An 18730-nucleotide genomic window follows, 5' to 3' on the forward strand; every position below is an offset into this window, starting at 1 on the left:
AAAACGAGACCAGGGATCGATCGATCGATCGCGTGATTGGTCGGTTCTAGTTTTTATTATGTAATGAAACACTTATGGGCTGCTTCAATCGAGTTACATCATGGAATATTAGTGCGCATCGTATAAATCGTTACATAATTTCCAAACGAGAATGGTTGTATTTATTTCGTATTTGCTTTCGCTCGCTTTCCGAGATTAAAGCATGGATTTTTCAATAAGCTGAAACGTAATATATTTAACATTATCGAAGTCTACATTAGATCTTTTTTTCTTTCGAGAGAGACTGGCAAGTAATCCTACCCAAGTGTTACACTCCGATCTTTTTCAAATTTGGTACAAATGTAGTACTATCAAAAATATTTGACCCTTATTTTTTTATTTGTGCCCATACGCAGTTTTACGAGTAGTTCGCAGACCTTTGAATTCGAAAAATATTGAATTTTCTATCTTTATCTTTTTATTTTTTTCTCTATCTCTATAGGTATAACAAAAATAATGTAACACGTAGAAGCTTTTTGGATCGCAAATTATGAATGTAAAGTAAAATTTGTAAAATTATGTTTACATAACAAAATATTGAGAAAAAATAGCAAAAAGATAGAAAAAAAACAATGTAGACTAGAGAATTGTGAATGTTTCCATAATTTTACAAATTTTACTTTACATTTATAATTTGCGATCCAAAAAGCTTCTACATGTTACATTAATTTTGTTATATTTATAAGGATAGAGAAAAAGATAAAGATAGAAAATTCAATATTTTTTGAATTTCAAGATCTATGAACTACTCATAAAACTGCGTATGGGCACAAATAAAAAAATACGGGTCAAATATTTTTGGTAGTACTACATTTGTACCAAATTTGAAAAAGAATGGAGTGTAACACTTGGGTAGGGTTACTCGTGAGTAATTGCAAAAAATATCATTTATCTTCGGCCAGTGTACTTTTTCCCCCGTGTTACCTGATATCTCTTTTTCGCTAACATCGAGAGACGTTTAATTTTCCAAGTTGACTATATATTACTCATTTCTACATACCGGAAATAATTCTCAATTTCTCTACGAAAAGGGGGTTCAAAATAAGACGATGATGACTAGCAGTTACAAGACCGATGGTTAGTGTGCTTTCGAGAGATGAACACGCGGTCGGTTTTGCACGAAAAAAGATGCGGGACAAGAAATAAAGTCCTTCCCGACACTCCGTAATTAAGTCGACGAAGGTTCGTCATTCTTCCTAACAAACTTCACTTATAAAGGACGCGGGAAACGAATCTTGACATCTCTGATGAGGAATGCTCGATCATTATTTCCATTTCTCTCTACGCTATTATATCGATTTATAAATGATAATCATGCAAAATAAAAGTCTCGTTTAAAAAAAAATTAAATCGAATCACGTCCATTTAAAGATGATTATTATGCAATTTTCCAAATGTCTCCAAATATCATTCAAAAAAAAAAAAAAAACGAAAATTTTATCTAATAAAATGAAGAAATTACTGTGAATGAATTCCACATTCTTAATTTTAATTTCTCGATACTCGTTTATTCTCTTCCTCCGTCTGCATCGTATCGCTTTCATTAAATCGCTCGCCTGAGTAACATCCGCGGTCCGCGGAAATGCTCGTCGTAGCCCGGAGCTTGCTCGCAAACAATAGCGGAAAAAAGGAGGAAAGGGAGAGAAGGGATAATAAGCGGCGGTGGAAACCGCGTCGACGTGGGTGGGGCAAAAGGGACGTCCGGTTCAATCAAAGGGCGCGAAGGTGCTAAAACCACCACCGGCGTCGCACGTCGACGCCCGCGCGTGTTTGCACCCCGTCGCGTGAACGACAACAATCACCGACACGTCGGCACCCCACGGCTTTTTTCATTCGGTCCACGTCCGCGCATCCCGTGGAAAATAATATCCTGTGTAAATGGACGACTCGTGCTCCGCGGGGCTTCTTTTCGCATTTTTCCTGCTTTTTTTTTTTCTTTTGCCGAACGACCTTCGCCGCCCTTCATCGGGGGCGGCCAACCACCCCCGTCTTCGAAAGGCGACTGCTTTTTCTTAATCCCCCTTCGGTCGTTTCCTGCGGTGGGATAACGACCTCGTTTCGTTTGCAAAATTTTTCTCGGCACTTAGGAGATCCCTATATAAGGTAACACGATGCTGTGCACCGAGAGAAGAACAACGTCGACAAGAGAGCATCTCGGGAGTGGAATAGATTGGATTGGTTGTTAAGGAAACGAATTGTAATAGGGCCGAGTGATTCGTCAGCTTTTTAATATTTTGCTCTGTCCCATGACTCGCATTTTGACCTGTTTAATCCTTTTGCGTGAAAAGATAAGAGATTATTGATCGACCTAAAAATGCATATAACAAAAAATTGTTTTTAAAAATTAAATATAAGTATAAATATAAATACAAAATTAAGATACATATATATATATATATATATATATATATATATAATTGAGATACATAATTAAATGATAAAGGATAGAAAGATACTTTATGCATTTATATCTTTTATATGAAATTTTCTAGAGATTTATAATACCTACATTCTGATTTATATGATTTTAAGGAAGATGCGGTCGCACAATGGATATTTTTAAACGTTTATTATGTCGCGAGAACGCCGGGATCTTGCGATAAATCAACCCGCACAATTCTCGTAAATTTCAACCGGTTTGACTAAAAATTTAAAGTGTAACTAATTTATTACTTAACTAATAATTAATTATTAACTCGCAGAGCAGAGAGTTTATATAATATAAATATCAAACGGACAAATTTCGTGGAGTTAAATCAAAGTCTGATGAAACTAGCGCGATAAAAGGTCGTAGGACTTAATTAGAACGTTATATTTTATTCGTGCGCGCTGCCGCAGTAAAAAACGTTATTAAAGTGTAACAGGAACGCGGATGTTGGCAGATAACGCGGCTACGACCTACTTTATTAGCAAAGTGCCGGCTACTCGTAAAGGCAGAATTTTTCATAGTATATGTCTGTATACGTGTGTGTGTGTGTGTGTTTACTTGGAAAATATCTTCTTTTGTGGAAAATATGTTCCTTTTTGTTTTGACGGAATTCGCCGACGGCGAATGGCGTGGCTCGAAGGTGTTGATTTATCGAGACGTAGCATTTTGTTCTTTCTCTCGCTGCTCTTTTTTGCAACTTTTAATTTGCCTTACGATCGGCTGCCTTATGTCGCAGCTCGCCGATGATTTATGTCCGGGTCCAAACGCGACGGATATTTTTCGGCGTTTATTAAGCCGCGAGAACACCGAGATTTTGATAAATCGGCGAGGATAAGACACGAAGAGAGGTCGACCGCGTGATTTTAAATCTGCACGAAATTTCAAGAGTCGCCGAGATAATTTGGTCAAATAATAATAATTATCAACAATAAAAATACAAATTAACGCTCGTGTAAAATTTAAAATTAATAAAACATAAAAAGTAGGCCGAATAAACGTGCCAAAATAATTTAGATGTAAGGATAATTAAAAATTATTTATTCATCAATTTGATTCATCAATTGATTTTTTCATATCAATTTGAAGCGAAATGCGTATTTTTAAATTATATGATGTTTCTGATTAATCCTTCTGTCAATATATATAATTTTTTCCTTTTCATCAAAAGTCTGGATACCCGAATACCCGTTCGTTGAAGGGTTGCAAGCGTACTTGATGATATCGTTAGTATAATACACAATGAAATCCAGGAGCACTGGTAGTTATTAGCACTTTGACCTTTATTACAATGGGAATGAGAGATCTTTCGCGGCGATGCAACATCATTCGATTAAAATCGGGTCTATACTTGAATTCGCGATGCAGCGCATAACGTTCATTGGCGGAGCGGAAAACGGGAACCCGATGACCGGGGAGTCTCTAATTCGGGAAACAAATGTAATTACGTACTTCTGTCGCCAAGTCATTAACAACGTATCCATTTGGCCGTTCGCGAACTTTTCGGCGTTCGGTTGGTACCGCACTCTCGCTATCCCCCTCGTTTATTACACGCTCGATTCGTTCTTTTTTTTTCCCGCATTCGATAGAAAAGGACCTCTCTCCACGTAGAATGTTCATTTTCTCTCCTATCCGGATGATTACGGTGCTGCAGAGCTCGTTTAGAAACGCGCGTATTATTTTTCGTTAGCTCTTAGTGCTTGGACTGGGGGAAACATGTGTTAACACAGACTAAAGTATAAAGCAAATTTCATCTAAATTGCAAAATATAGCTGATGAAGAAATTATTAAAAAGACGATAACAATTTTCTTTCCTCGTGAAAATTATTTCACATAATCTGGAATTAACAAATTAAATTTAACATGTACGTGCATCTTTCCTAAAAATAATATATTGATAACAGATCTTTGTTTGTGAAAATAATTATATTTGCAAAACATTGCAAATAAATGTTTCTCGAATAAACTTTTATGTGAACAATATTATGAAATTTATTAAAATTATGAACGCGTAATCATATATTAATTGCAATTATTACAGCAAATGCATAATCAATCAAAATGCTGGCTGAAATACTGATTAATACTGGTTAAAACGCAATATTCTCTCGAGCGGTCGTCACATCGCGAATAACACTCTTCTTGACATCGAGAAAATTAACGTTTCGTGATAAAAATATCCCTGCAGCCATCATATGTAACAAAACACACACATATACGCTTGGACGTGGACGGTACACGGGAGCATTTATAAATTATCACGAGCTATTGATTCGTCAGAGAAAAAAGAACGAGATTCTCGCGGGTGACCAATCCATACGCCGAAGTTTTACGTCCGGGCCGGGATAAAAAATATTTTCGACTTTAGTGCATCCGGTCGGTTTATACGTCCGCGATGCGGGGAAGGGGTCACATATATATTTCTTTCCTTTTTTTTATTTCCCGAATTTATACGACAGCATCGAAGGACAGAGAAGCGCGTTTGTCCAACGCGAAATCATAACGCGTACCGGACACAGATCGTTCGTCACTAAAGTATTATTTTTTTATTCGCCGATGCACAGAGAGAGAGAGAGAGAGAGAGAGAGAGAGAGAGAGAGAGAGAGAGAGAGAATAGAATAGAATAGAATAGAATAAAGCTTTATTTGTAGGCGCCCTGGGATGAATCCCCTCAGGCGCAAAAACCAGTACATACAAAGTAAGAACATCTAAATTCAATAAAAACAAAGTACAAGTAGTATGACTTGAAACTCAACATGAAGCTGAATGCTAGATAAATGAGAATTACATGACTAATTATATCGTGGATTACAAAAGAGAAAAGAAATAAATATATGCAAAAGTAGATCAAATAAGGTCAGTAAGACTAATATACATTAAGGTCCGAGACAATAGAAGAGATTGCAGTAGTTAGATGAAATCGAATAAAGAATAAAGAATAAAGAACAGGCATAAAGAACAGGCATGTCAGATAGAAATCGCCCTCAGAAATAAGGCACAACTATGTATCACTGGCACCAGCACTTTGTCTGGCGAGTAAATGCGCATACAACTTCTGCTTAAAATCCGAAAATGAAGTACTGTGCCTAATATCATTAGGGAGATTATTCCAGAATGTGATAGATGTCAGCCGAAAGGACCTTTTATATGTCTCTCTCTGTCCTACAGTGTGGCTGTATAAAAACCTCTCTAGTGGCTCTGGTCGTTCGTTCCGATGTATGTGTATTCTGCCTGTAATTAGAATGTAGTAATGTAGGTTGTTTTGTCCTAAGAGCATTGTAAGTCAAGCAGCCAACGAAATAAAGCCTTCGTGAGTCAATTTTTAACCAGGAGAGCCTCTCATAAAAAGGTGAAATGTGCACATCAAATCTCGTGTTGAAAATGAACCTGACACAAGCATTAACTCCTCTGTACAGTTTTAAACTTTGCTCACCAGTAATATCAGTCATTGCAGCACAACAATAATCAATATGTGGAAATATTAATGCCGTGACAAGCCTTATTTTTAAGATATCCGGGAACATATGTTTACAGAGTTTCAACTGGTAAAGTGTAGTCCGAATCCTTTTTGTAGTGTTGATAATCTGCTTTTCCCAGGATAAGTTATTTGCAATGACAAGTCCAAGATATTTCACAGATGACAAGTATTGGTGGACCGCATGTCCATCCACCCTTATTTCCGGGAGAGCAGAATTATATAACGCGTTTATATATCTCGATGTGCCCATAATAATGGCTTGAGTTTTGTCGGCGTTCAAAATAAGGCCGTTGGTAGTTGACCAAAGGAGAACAGCATCGATGTCATCATTGATGCTCTTAACAGCATGGATAATATTCTTCGGTTCACAATGTAGATAGATTTGAAGGTCATCAGCATAGAAATTGTACCTGCAATGTCTGAGTACCTTGCCAAAATCCGCAAGATAGAGAGTGAAGAGCAAAGGTCCCAGCACAGAGCCCTGTGGAACCCCGACCTTCACAGAGGATGATGATGAGACAGTGCCCACCACTGCGTCCTTGACAACCTGTGTCCGACCACTGAGGTACGAGTAGATCCATGTCAATGTTGAGTCAGAGAAATTTAGTTCTTTTAGTTTCTTGATCAGTAGTCTATGATTCACTCTATCGAACGCCTTTGAGAAGTCAAAGAAAACAGAGATTGTTACCATTCTAAGATCCACTGTCTGTCTGACATCATCTATCATCCTAATCAGACATGTTTGAGTAGAATAGTTTTTTCTGTAGGCGGATTGACATTAATCGCGAAGGTCCTCCCTTTCCAAATATCGATTTATCTGCTCGCACGCAACTCGTTCCAGTATTTTTGAGAGCGCAGGAAGAATGGATATCGGTCTGTAATGCTTTACAGATGTAGGATTCTTGATCTTCGGAATCGGGCAAACTAGAGCAGACCTCCACTGCGAAGGAAACTCACCACTCATCAGTGAATAATTAAAAAGATGTTCCAAGATAGGTAGGATGCCATCGATGACCAACTTTAGCATTTTGATCGAGATGCCATCAGACCCTATAGCATTAGATTTGGCTCGTAGAATTGTTCGCCTGATCATGATGGGCATGACGTGCTCCCAGTGGAAGTCTGCATCTTCAAACTCGCCAGAGCAGATGTCGTCGATATTATTTTCATCAAAGCTGATTTCAGATAGCCCAGCTTCCCGCACAAAAAAGCTATTGAGATCCTCAACACTGCACGACAGACAACTGCCTGAACCCTTTGGTTTTATAAGTCCAAGGTGTCTTAGTCCACCCCAGACTTCGCCAGCTCCATTTGCACGACTGAAGACCTTATAATAGTAGTCCCTTTTAGCAGTGCGGACCATGTTTTGCACCTGATTACGCAGTACCTTAAAACGTGAGTAATAAACGTCACCCTTGCGTCTTCTCCAAATGCGCCTAGCCATATCCCTACTTTTCATGGCAGCGCGGATTTCAGTCGTGAGCCAAGGAGCCGGTAAATTTTTATAGCGAAATTGCTTCCACGGTGCATGAGCATCGTAAATATCCAGTAATTTGGCATTGAAAATGCCTATCTTTTCGTCCATATTGGCTGATAATAATAAGTCCGTCCAATCAATGCTATAGACCTCTGATACAAAGGCTTCCTCATTGAATCCGCTTCTATCATCCCCTGCCCCTTACCAACCTCTTCCTTCTCTCAGTTTAAACCGCATTTTTGAAAGGTAGATCAATCATGAGCCGAAAGAAAAGCCAACCACCCTCTGTCCTAGTCATGAGTTTCTCTCTCTCCATCGGCAATAATGCCATACCAATAGTGGGGGCTGGAGTTCCTAAGTGTGATGGGATAAGGCTGAAAAGGACCAGATGCAAGCCCGAGCCTGTGACAAACGCCTGATTTTGCCTGCCGATCATAAGCCACCTGATTCCATATCGGCCTTTAAAATCGTCCAACGATGACGAATGTCCTCCGCGTAAAATGAAAAAAAAGACATCGGAATAGGTACATACACAGTTGCCGCCAATAATACTCAATTTTATCGAGGGAGCATGAAACGGCAGTGCAACCAAGAAATTAGAGCGCGTGTAGGAAATAACGTTTGATTTTTATGGTGGTGCCGGCGCCACCATAACGCGGGGACGTAACTGTTACCGGGACGATCAATGTCCGAGATATATATATATATATATGCACATATATAGATCGGCGCATCGGGCGCGGATATACATTGCATTTGGCGATGCGTGCACGGAGAAGAGGGCGCGGGATTTTTTTTTTATCAGAAATCCGGCGTGCGCGAGGCGAGAGACGATATTGAGATATTCTCGCCGGGCTTTTTTGTCGCTCTTGCGATGGCGCGATCGGATTAATCAGCGGGATAGAGAGCCGGGCGCGGCTATCGTCAAAGTGCGTTTGGATCGCGATGGACGCGCGCGAGCATTGAGCCGATATCATTTCCACAAATGTGGGATTGCCTAAAGCAACGGGCTGCTCATTGCCGCGCCGCGACGGGGAGAATCACTCTCGTAATCGTGCGTATTCACGTTTCCACACTCGGGTGTTCGATTATTATTAAGCTATCTATCTACAGCAATCCGACGCGCGGATTTGAATTGCTTTCGCGCGTAAGATTATTCCGCGCGAACGACGCGCGATGAATGGAGCCGCGGTGAATATTTTAATGAAAATCGTTAATCATAGTGTATTTGCTTGAAAAAATAATTCTCTCTCCCTTTTTTCCTCGGTAAATTTCAAAGTATCAATATTAAATGTATAAGCGATGATTCCGTTCTCTCTTTCCTCCCATTAATACCGCATCGACCATATTAATTATTCAATAATCTAAACGTCGACATTGTTTCGTTAATCCATTTATTCTGTATTAAAAAAAAAAGATTCTCTTTCCCATTTTCGCGCGATATATATCCGACAATAACGAAAATCGCAGTCAGCGACACGGAAAGCAGGTATGTATACGCTTTATCAAGTCCCATCGCCAAATTTTTGCGAAGCAGCGCGGAACAGTCGGATAAAGTGGTACAAGCCCATATTGTTCCGGCCGGATTGCAATCGGTGCCTCTGATACCTTGGCGACGTCTCGCTGAAGTTTACAGCGATGCATCACCCGTTGGGTTGATGCAGCTGCCCGGCGGACGTCCGTATTGTCGATTTAGCCGGGGTAATTCCTGTAAACATACTGCGCCGCGCAATACACTGCGAGAGTCCCGCGGACAATGCTGACGCGTAATAGCCAATCAACGGGCGCCGGCCCGTGCCATTTTGACAGCTGAGGTTGGCGCGCGCTTCGCGCACTGTATGAAGAGCAAATCGCCACGGTCAGTTGTGTCGGAGCTTAACGAGAATCGCCCGCCGGGTTTCGTTTGAGCGCGAGCAAGTGGATCAGCCGCGATATTGGTCGGACGGAATCAGATTAAAGAGGGAAAAAAAAAAGAAATTACTCTCACACTCTCCTCTGTGTAATTCAATATACGTATGTGCGCGCGCGAATGAGTCTTCTTTAATTCCCCCTTTGAATTGTTAATATCATCGAATTTCTTCCGATCTTCAATTTACTTTTGCACACGCGAATTTCAGAGCGGAACGCAATGTGTAACTTGTTCCATTCTGCGAATAAAAGAATTTAATCTGTGGAAAAAATATATTACAAGCGTGTATATACCGCGACGTAGAATAAATATATATGCAAAGTAATCGATTAAATTGCGCAACATAATATATAGAATATAAATATGCAGAATATAAATATTCGCAGAGAGCGAAATTAAAAGTCATTCGAGAATTGATGTTCGTCGAGCTATCAAAATTTTCGAATAGCAATGTTGATACATTTTCAGTAGTAAATTTTTGCTTCAAATTTCTGTTTTACACGCATGTTTCTCCGCGTGTTTCTATTCGGAACGCGATGGCAATTTTTATCGAATATCGATCCGCGTGTATACATATACATATATATACATATTTTCGGACTCTCTCCATTTACGTTGATTTACTATGATTCGAGGGAAGTATGTTTTGCAATCTCTACGATATTTAAATGCATTTTTAACTACGATCCATTGAATTTGCGTAAAATTTAGGTCGCTTCAAGTTTGACAAGAAATTATTTATCCGTCATTATCACGTGAGCAATTATTTACCAAACGAGGTATAATATAGGCGAGAATTTATCTTGATTTATTACTGAAAATAAACACGTTTTAATCCACATGGCACATATATAAATACATATATATAATATATATATATATATATATATATATATATATATATAATATGCGAGGCATAATAATCAATATACGGGGTGTCGCACTGATTTTCAAAATGAATGCATATTTCATGCCGCTTATACAGCGAGTTTGCAATGCGCGCATAATCAAGGTTCTCTCGCGTGGATTAAATGTCTGACTAAGTGCCCGTAGAAATTATTCACCAAGTTTACTCAACTCCTCCTTAGATATAACTCGCCGGCGGCGACCGAGTTTTTTTTCCACCGAGAAATAAGAGAAAAAGTTCCGCGAATTTTATCCGAAAATAATGTTGGTCACACGCACATCGGGATTAATTTGCGCGTTAATCTCTCCGAATGACTCGCGATCGCAAGTGCAGCCGGTCGTTGTAAAAGTGCACTCGACGATGACGTTCTCGCGAGGACTAATTTAGCGTCAATCGACGACGTCCCGCTTTTAACCCTTGAAAAACCATCGGCCATTCGCACGCACGCCGTGACATAAATCCGTTCTTCCGCCATGAAATCGTACGACAAACGTGACGCGTTTATGCCTTCGGATCGAACCTCCAAGCCATCGTTCGTTTCTCTCGTCGACTCGCCGAGAGAAACCCGGGCATCGACGATATCCATCGCTCGACCGCGATTTTATCCGGCCTTTCCGGGTCATAAAATGTTTCTCGAGCGGAGGGTAGATTACCCTTCTAAGAGAGAACTCCATTGGGCAGCTTTCGTTGGATTCTCGATGCGAGGAGTGGGAGCGAAAATATATTCCACGGCTGAATGCAGACGCATCCCTAAAAGGATCATAAAGTCCGAGATAAGGATCGCGCTCTTGACGATAAGAGGGAACCTGCTCTTATTCGCCGTAAGGTTCCCGGTTATGGTTCCCAGTTACAGGTATCCCCAGTTACATGATAGACTGTAATTAGATACCTATACACGTACGATCGGAATTATACGCTCGCGTCAGTTTTCCAAATTTCCCATCTCGAGGAGACTGAACTTATATATCAGGGTCCAGCAGACTCAATAAAAAAGATTCCCTGATTTTCTAGTATTATTTTTTTCAACTATATAATTTGCATATATCTATATGATAAATCAATTAAATGTTAAATCATGAAATTCTTGTGAGATATTTTTGTCAACAATGAAAATGTTCGAAAATTAAAAACAACAAAAATTTAAATCAATTATACAATCTGCATTATGTACGATAATCGAAACAAACATGTCGCTACAAACTATTTAAATAATCATCTTTTTCATTTATATTATATCAAATTTTTTTAGTTTTGTCTCTATCAAACACATTGAAATAAAATAACACGACGATGAAAATATAAATTAACGAACATGTCGCTTTTAGATAAATCGATTTTTAACAACGCAAAAAATTAGCATGCTGGGAGTGAAGGGAAAGTTTAATTTATTTAATAAAAAAATGTCAAATTATTGAGACAAATGTAGAATAATATGAAAAAATCCAGATAAAAATAGTAAAATTTCCTGACTTTTCCCTGACCGCTAGACACCCTGTATAATACTTTCTCGACGTACCTGGATGGAGAACAGGAGAGGCGATATAGTCCTCGGCGGTGTGTAAAGTTGATATCATTGGAGGGGGAGAGTGGATCTCATTCGCGTAAGAATGGCGTTGTATTATTCGGAATATTCCGGAAGGGAAAAATAGAGGGAGCATGCGACGTGCGTCATTCCGCGAGATCTCTCCGAGATACTTTTTGTTTAAGCTCACGCCGGCGTATTCGTGGCACGAGCGGTCGAGAGCCGCAAGCGCGCGCTTCTATTGCGCGTCACGTTTGCTTTATGTATCATGAAAGCAAAATGGCTCCGTTTATCGGGCAAGAGCGAAGAGACGATACTCATCTCTCGGTCGCGTCCGAGAAGGATCCCTCCCGTTCTGGAATCGATTGCACACAACGGCCTTTTTATCGAGATTGCGTCAACGATCGATAAAAGGGGGACTCTTTCTGAGGTCAGATACGTTTCGTCTCTCTTTTTTTTTTTTTTTTTTTTTTTTTTGAGAAAATACCCGGAATAACAAATCATATCCCTTTTTCTGCTTATTATGTAGTGTTCTTTTTTTATGGCGCTATAAAGAGAGGAACCGGAAAAGATTTCACGTTGAATAATTAACATATATTTTGCATTAACTTCAAAGTTTTATGTCACGCTGTGAACTCGATTCCGCGTGAAAACTGGTATCTGTCAAAGTTTTATTTTTATTGGCTTGGAAGGTTCCCCCAAAGGGGAAGGTTCGCGTATTGTGTACATATACATGCATCGTTTGCGAAAGGGCGAAACCCTCTCGTTTCGTGCTTGTAAACTTCTGCGAAAGCCGCGTTTTCCCTACGCCTTCGGGATAGGGAGATGTATTTAAAGTCAGGCATTTCGTGCTCTAAAAAGCGCGCTTTACACAATGCTTCGTATATCGTATTGACGTATAAACGGGAAAATATTGTAGGTAATTCGTGTCCAAATTATCGCATATCGTCGAGAATTTTAACGAATGGCGGAGTAATTTCAAAGTTATAAATACCGGGAACATTATAAGCGAAAAGGAAAGGTTCCCTGCAATTAGAGCTCGTGCGAGGGGATGAAGACTAATGAAAGAAAAAAGAGAGAAGGCAGCAGGTAAATTAGACAGTCGTTAACAACTCGGTAGCTGGATCGAAAAACGAGGGGAGGAAAGTTGAATTTCCGCCCCCGCGGCGCGATGATCCGCGAGGAAAATAAGGGAGGGTAAACGTACACGGGTGGTTGCGCGAAAACGGTAAGGCTGTGTTTGTTAAGGTCTCTTTGTAGCATCCAAGGGTCTTTAACCGACCCTGACTCTCTATTCTAAGTGTCTGAAATCTAAGTGTCTCTCTTTCTTTTTCTCAGCGCAGAAACGAGTTGGGACGTTATTCTCCCTTTATCGGGGATGGTTGAGAGCTCGGGGAAACGCCCTATCGAAGGTCACGGTGTAAGACAAACGTCTGTCCCTTGGCAAAGCTCTACCCGGGACGAAGATGAGGCCGCCCTCTCTTCCTTAGGAAATAAAACCCACGTATAATCGCGTCAGAGAGCAATTTACTTCCGCATGATTTTCCTTAGGTACGCGATAATGATATCCTTAAACGCGAAACACATGATATGCGTGATAAATAATAAGAAGAAAGGGACATTAATAAATGGAACTTTTGTTTTACGCTCATCGATACGCGAATTTATATCGAAGAATCCGAAGGACGGAGAGGCATCGTTGAATCGCCTATCCTAATTTTATTTTCAATGCAGCGTTTTATCTTGTTGCATATTTATCGGATTACGGTGCACAGGCAATCTAAATATTTCGTCGCCGTTTTGAATATATGTATATACATACATAAAATACCCTTTCGGTAAGCCGAGAGTGGAATAGAGTGCATCAGGGGATTAATACGCGACCACACCAGTCACGTCCACACGTTCATTCGTCTTTCTCCATGCAAATCCCGCGAGCAACGCGAAGAGAGAGAGAGAGAGAGAGAGAGAGAGAGTGCGCGGCCGTGTACGCACTTCATTATTTCGACACCGTATATTTCAATCCCGCCGACGATTATGAAGAATCGTTCGCGCGTGCACGAGCGCGCGAGTGGATCCCTTTCGGCTCGATAATTTCGAAAAGATCGTTTCGCGTCAAAACGAACCGCACTGACAGATCCGTATTTGTCTCTCGCTGATACCGCCACGCTTCGTGTCGGCCGAGCGATATACTTTCATTAACGGGCGAAAACGGAATGGAGTCTCCGTTGAACGATTATGTGTGTGTGTGCGCGAAAATAATATTGCATTATATTCGTTTATTAGCGTTTCTCACGCGTTATCGCTGTCGGTCGCCTTTATATGCATTACGCAGAAATCGACTTAAAAATATAATTGGAGATGGAATTTATTCGACCGTGCTATTAAACCATGCGGATGTTGAATTGAAAAATTTTTCTCCACGTTTATATTTTCCATTTTCTCTTGATATTATAAAATGTTATAAAATTTAGATTTCTCGATTACACTTATTACACTTCCTTTATTTATATTACCTACCTGTTATATTTCCATTTTTTTTTTAATAATTGGTTTTCGAATGAATAGTATGAGTGAAGTGGATCTAGGTGGGTGAAATGTAAAAAATGGAATCGCCATAATTTTCTCGATTCGCCGCAGAATGGCGACGAAAATCTACGAAATCAATGGCAATCAATTTACGCGCGATATCGGTCTGTCCGCTGCAGAACTTTGTCGAGCGGAGAAGACCAGGCGACACGGAAGAAAACGAGGGAATCTGGACCCGGTCCAGACTCTGGGCTCAAATGCATCCCGAACGAGTGGCCGGCGCCGCGTCGGAGGGTAGTCGACCGGGAAAAATCGTGGAAACTGCGAAGAGCGTTCAATTAAAGGCACGGGAGGCGTCGCGAGAAACCTGGGAAACAGACGGAGAACAATTGAAAACGCGTTAATGACTCGCTGTGAGATTAGTAATTAGCGCCCGGTAATTCACGGTTACCTGTCGTTGACTTCTCTCTGGTCGGGTTTATTCTAGAAGGGCGAAAACGAACGGCAAAGTTTCTTCCAAAAATACGAGACATCGAGCTTCACGACGCTGTTAATCTGAAAAATGTAAGAAAATTATAAAATGTTAGAATGATATTGTAATATATATGATATATATATATATATATATATATATATATAATATTATATATTATATTATTATATATTATATATTATATGTTATATATTCGTTTATATAATTTCTCATTTTTTTCACCGACGAAATTTTTTTTTTTATTTAAAAAAATTCCAAATCTTTCTTGATTTTTCAATTTTCACGTAACTTATTCACAATTCGTCGTGATTTATTGCATCTGACAATCTTTATTCATAATACGTGTATATAAAATCGCGCGGGAACACCCTGTCCTAGAATAGCGAACGTCGTCGCGTCTGCTGAAATGAGATCTAGGACGAAATAGAACGCAGAGAGGGATAAAAATGAATATTCGTGCGACAGAAGAATCGCCACCGGTGTGGCAATCATATCTGCATCCCTTTCCCTTCCGAGTGGGTTAACATTTTTCCACCCTTCTCCCTCTAATCCTCCTCCGTTTCTCCCAACTGCGAGAGGAAGGTTCCCATCTTATGAATAAAGATGGCGGATTCCGCGGGTGAGGGCAGGGGATGAACGAAGCGAAAGATTAAGGGGAAACGAGACTTCGTGGCTTGAACAACGGAAGCGAGGGCAGGAATTATCGACGAGTCCTTCAGGAACCTCGAGGCGGGGTCGCCTTTGAATGGAATGAATACCAGGCGAACCGTTCGCGTCGCACGCAGGACTTTCGGGAAGGCTCTCTCGCCGTGAGAGGTGTTAGATCCTCTCCCTCGCGGGAACAAGTTTTCGCGGTATCGATTATCCCCCTGCGTCGCATAGGAGGAGAACCTGACGACGACAGCGGAAGAAGCGACCAAATATTTTCGTTTGTTCTAAGTGAATACCGTCGAGAAAACGGAGAACGAACGGAGATGTCGAGATATCCCGACGAAGAATCCCTTAGGGACTCGCTCGCTAACGGAAGTACGTGGTTTCGTAACAATATCGGTACACTGCTGCCCATAAGTTCGAGAACATGGAGGAATTTTGCGAGCACATTTCCAACCACGCAATACAGATAAAATATAATACAATATTTATGTCTCTATATTTATTGTACACACACACACACACACATATATATATATATATATATATATATATATATATATATATAATATATATATTCATTCATTATTATCAATTTCGAAATGCAATGCGAACCTTAATTAACTTGAAATTACTACCTACCTATATTAAAAAAAAAAAAAAAATTTTTACAATATATACTTAATATTCTTCTATCTGTACAAAAATGATTTTCTCAAATACAATAAAAGTATATTAGGTTCTTTATTTATTGCTATGCAGCGTATCAGCTCTCTTGCATTTAAATTTCGCTTGGATATTAAAGCTTGCAAAAATATAATTATACTAATCGTATAAAATGAAAAAATGTTAATATTTGTTTTTATAATTTTTGTTAATCTGATTCTATACACTACAGAGAATTCAGAATATTTTTAACTGATTTTTTTTTAAATTTATCTGATTAATCCAATTTCAAACAAAAATTAAATATCGACTACTGCTGATTGGGTCGTTGTAAATTTTATCTGGGCAAAGCGTTTTAAATATTCTGCTTAATTGTGATGTTAAATGGAAATGAGAAATGAATTTTGAGAGAAAATTAAAGAAAAAACAAATAGGATTTATTTGAATTTTCCGTTTTATAAAAACATTACACTTCTACTCCGAATTTTTCTATATCTTTCAACGCATGATTCTTTTAAAAAATTTCACTAGATCTTAATTAAATTCGAAATATTTTGCAAGTAGCTTTTTTTTAAATTTAAACGCAAGAATATGCATCCTTTGAATTCCGAATTATTTTTTTCACATCACAGATCATCTTTTCGAGTAAGAATAAATCGCTTACAAGAACAATTGTTCGCACTAACGCGATCGCCCACTTCCTAATGCTCCTCCCGGAACATAATTATTGTGCTCCAGGGTTCGTTCTCCTAGAGAGAATGCTATACGCGCGAATCTTGCACTTTCACTCGTCTGTTTGCCTGCTTCCTTTCCCATGAAGGGTGGAGAAGATGGATTTCGCGATTATGCGGAATTTATACGGCGTGAATGGGACGTCGGTACAGCCGTAACAATATCTCGGATTCGCGCGCCCGCGATAAATAAGGATGCCGGTACAGGAAGCGTTCTATAAATTGGACGCCTTTTATATATAAAAGGAACCGGGCGTTAGTTGTCACTATTTCGAGAGAGACGCGAAATAAAAACATTTTTCGAAATTTGCACAAACATTTTCGAAAATTTCCTGATGCTATTCATTTTTTTTAATGTAATCTGTGTAAAGCATTCTTTTTTTTTATATGCAAATTTAATTACATGTTATTTTAATTGTTGTATGTAGGAAATATGAGATATTGTAAGGATAACTATAACACATGTAATAATTTTTCTGTTTGAAACTTTAAAGGTCTATTTCTCAGCTTCGATGTATACGTGTTTCTATTTAAATAATTAACTACTTGATAATTTACTTTAATAATTATCTTTACATAAAATCATCTAATTGGAAAAGGAAACAAAAAGTAGAATGAAAAGTCAAGCTTCTTTCGCGGTGAAGAGCGACGTACATTGCGTGGCACACGAAGAAACATGATGACATTAACAAAATTACGATCCTATCTTCTTCTTCTTCTTCTTCTCACGTATGCATTCACGGAGGCGGGGAAAGATAAATCACCCGATTACAGAAAATTGGTATAGCCCCGGAAACGAGTGAGACGAAAGAAAGTGAGACGACACATCGAAAAAACGTCTAAGCAAGATACATCGCCGCACTTAATATAAGTGTAAATGGAGACTTTGGATATCATAGCGATGCTACGATAAGCGATGAAAATTTCTCTTCTCCTGATCCTTTGCTATCTTAATACGCAGATAGACGATCGTACGACCAGAATTTATTTTTTATACATTTTAAATAGAGACTACGGAGAAAAAAGGAGAGCGCTTATAATTATTTTCGCTTGCGAAAACACGTGATGCAACTACAATGTCCTATATCTCTTTTTTCTCTCTCTCTCTCTCTCTTTCCCTATTATTTCCTTTCGTCTCTCTTGTTATTTTTAACCTTATTCTTTCCTTTTAGCGAACGTCCCGTCGAGAAGATGGATGTACCGATTATGGGGAACCGGTATGAACATGGGGTTTGTTTGTACATCCACAGTAACATCTCAAACCTGTGCGCGAGTAAATAGGAACACACCCGCTCACATGGAGAATTATAAAGAGAGAGAGAGAGAGAGGGAGATGACGGTGGTGCGGATGTGAGGTGCGGAACACAGGAGGGTGGTAGACGGCGTACAAGTTCGCGAACAGTATATATCTGTCACGAGGCGTCGCGTGATAAAGGGTGGTGTTGCTGGTAGGTCCAGGTTAATTTATGGCCGCCCGACGAAATATTGTTCCCACAGCAGAGATTAGTATAGTAGCCACTGTCGTTGACCCATCCTTGTTACTCTTTTGCTTCTTCCTCTCCTTTCTCTCTCTTTCTTTCCCTTTATCTCCTGCTCTTTTTTTTATCATGGAAACGCCGAAATGCGTCCAACGAAAAGCGAAGATTACTCAACCCGCCGAGTGAAAGCGCTAATTGGCCCTGACTAATTAGCCAGACTACTTTGCAATGCCGAGCAATTTTCAGTATGAAAGACGTAGAGCTGTACTTTTAGCAACGTCATCAAATTTGAGAAAAGGTAGAAAGAGTTTCTATATGTGCACATTTAAAAAAATATTAAGCACAGATTACACATTTTTAATCATCGATTTAAATAGCGTGATTGTTGCGCGTAATCAGTCAAAATGTTAATAAGGAAATTGCAA

General features: G+C 39.4%; 1 long non-coding RNA gene and 1 pseudogene across 5 annotated transcripts in view; one reads left to right on the forward strand and one right to left on the reverse strand.

The window, feature by feature from the left end:
• The window catches only part of LOC114933954 (uncharacterized), a 213350-nt pseudogene that overhangs the window by 86034 nt on the left and 108586 nt on the right, over positions 1 to 18730 (forward strand). The window lies entirely within an intron of this gene.
• The window catches only part of LOC114933958 (uncharacterized), a 187222-nt gene that overhangs the window by 3351 nt on the left and 165141 nt on the right, over positions 1 to 18730 (reverse strand). For 2 of the 4 annotated variants that reach the window (XR_014925716.1, XR_014925719.1), the window contains 2 exons: positions 14738 to 14841; positions 14158 to 14653 (listed from right to left, as the gene is read on the reverse strand). This is a non-coding gene — a long non-coding RNA (uncharacterized LOC114933958). Of the gene's footprint in view, positions 1 to 14157; positions 14654 to 14737; positions 14842 to 18730 lie in introns of those variants that run through there. The other 2 variants (XR_014925717.1, XR_014925718.1) reach the window with 2 other exon arrangements.

The sequence above is a fragment of the Nylanderia fulva genome, unplaced genomic scaffold (genome assembly GCF_048542155.1).
Source record: "Nylanderia fulva isolate GAGA-0341 unplaced genomic scaffold, ASM4854215v1 Scaffold50, whole genome shotgun sequence".
Classification (NCBI taxonomy): Eukaryota; Metazoa; Arthropoda; class Insecta; order Hymenoptera; family Formicidae; genus Nylanderia; species Nylanderia fulva.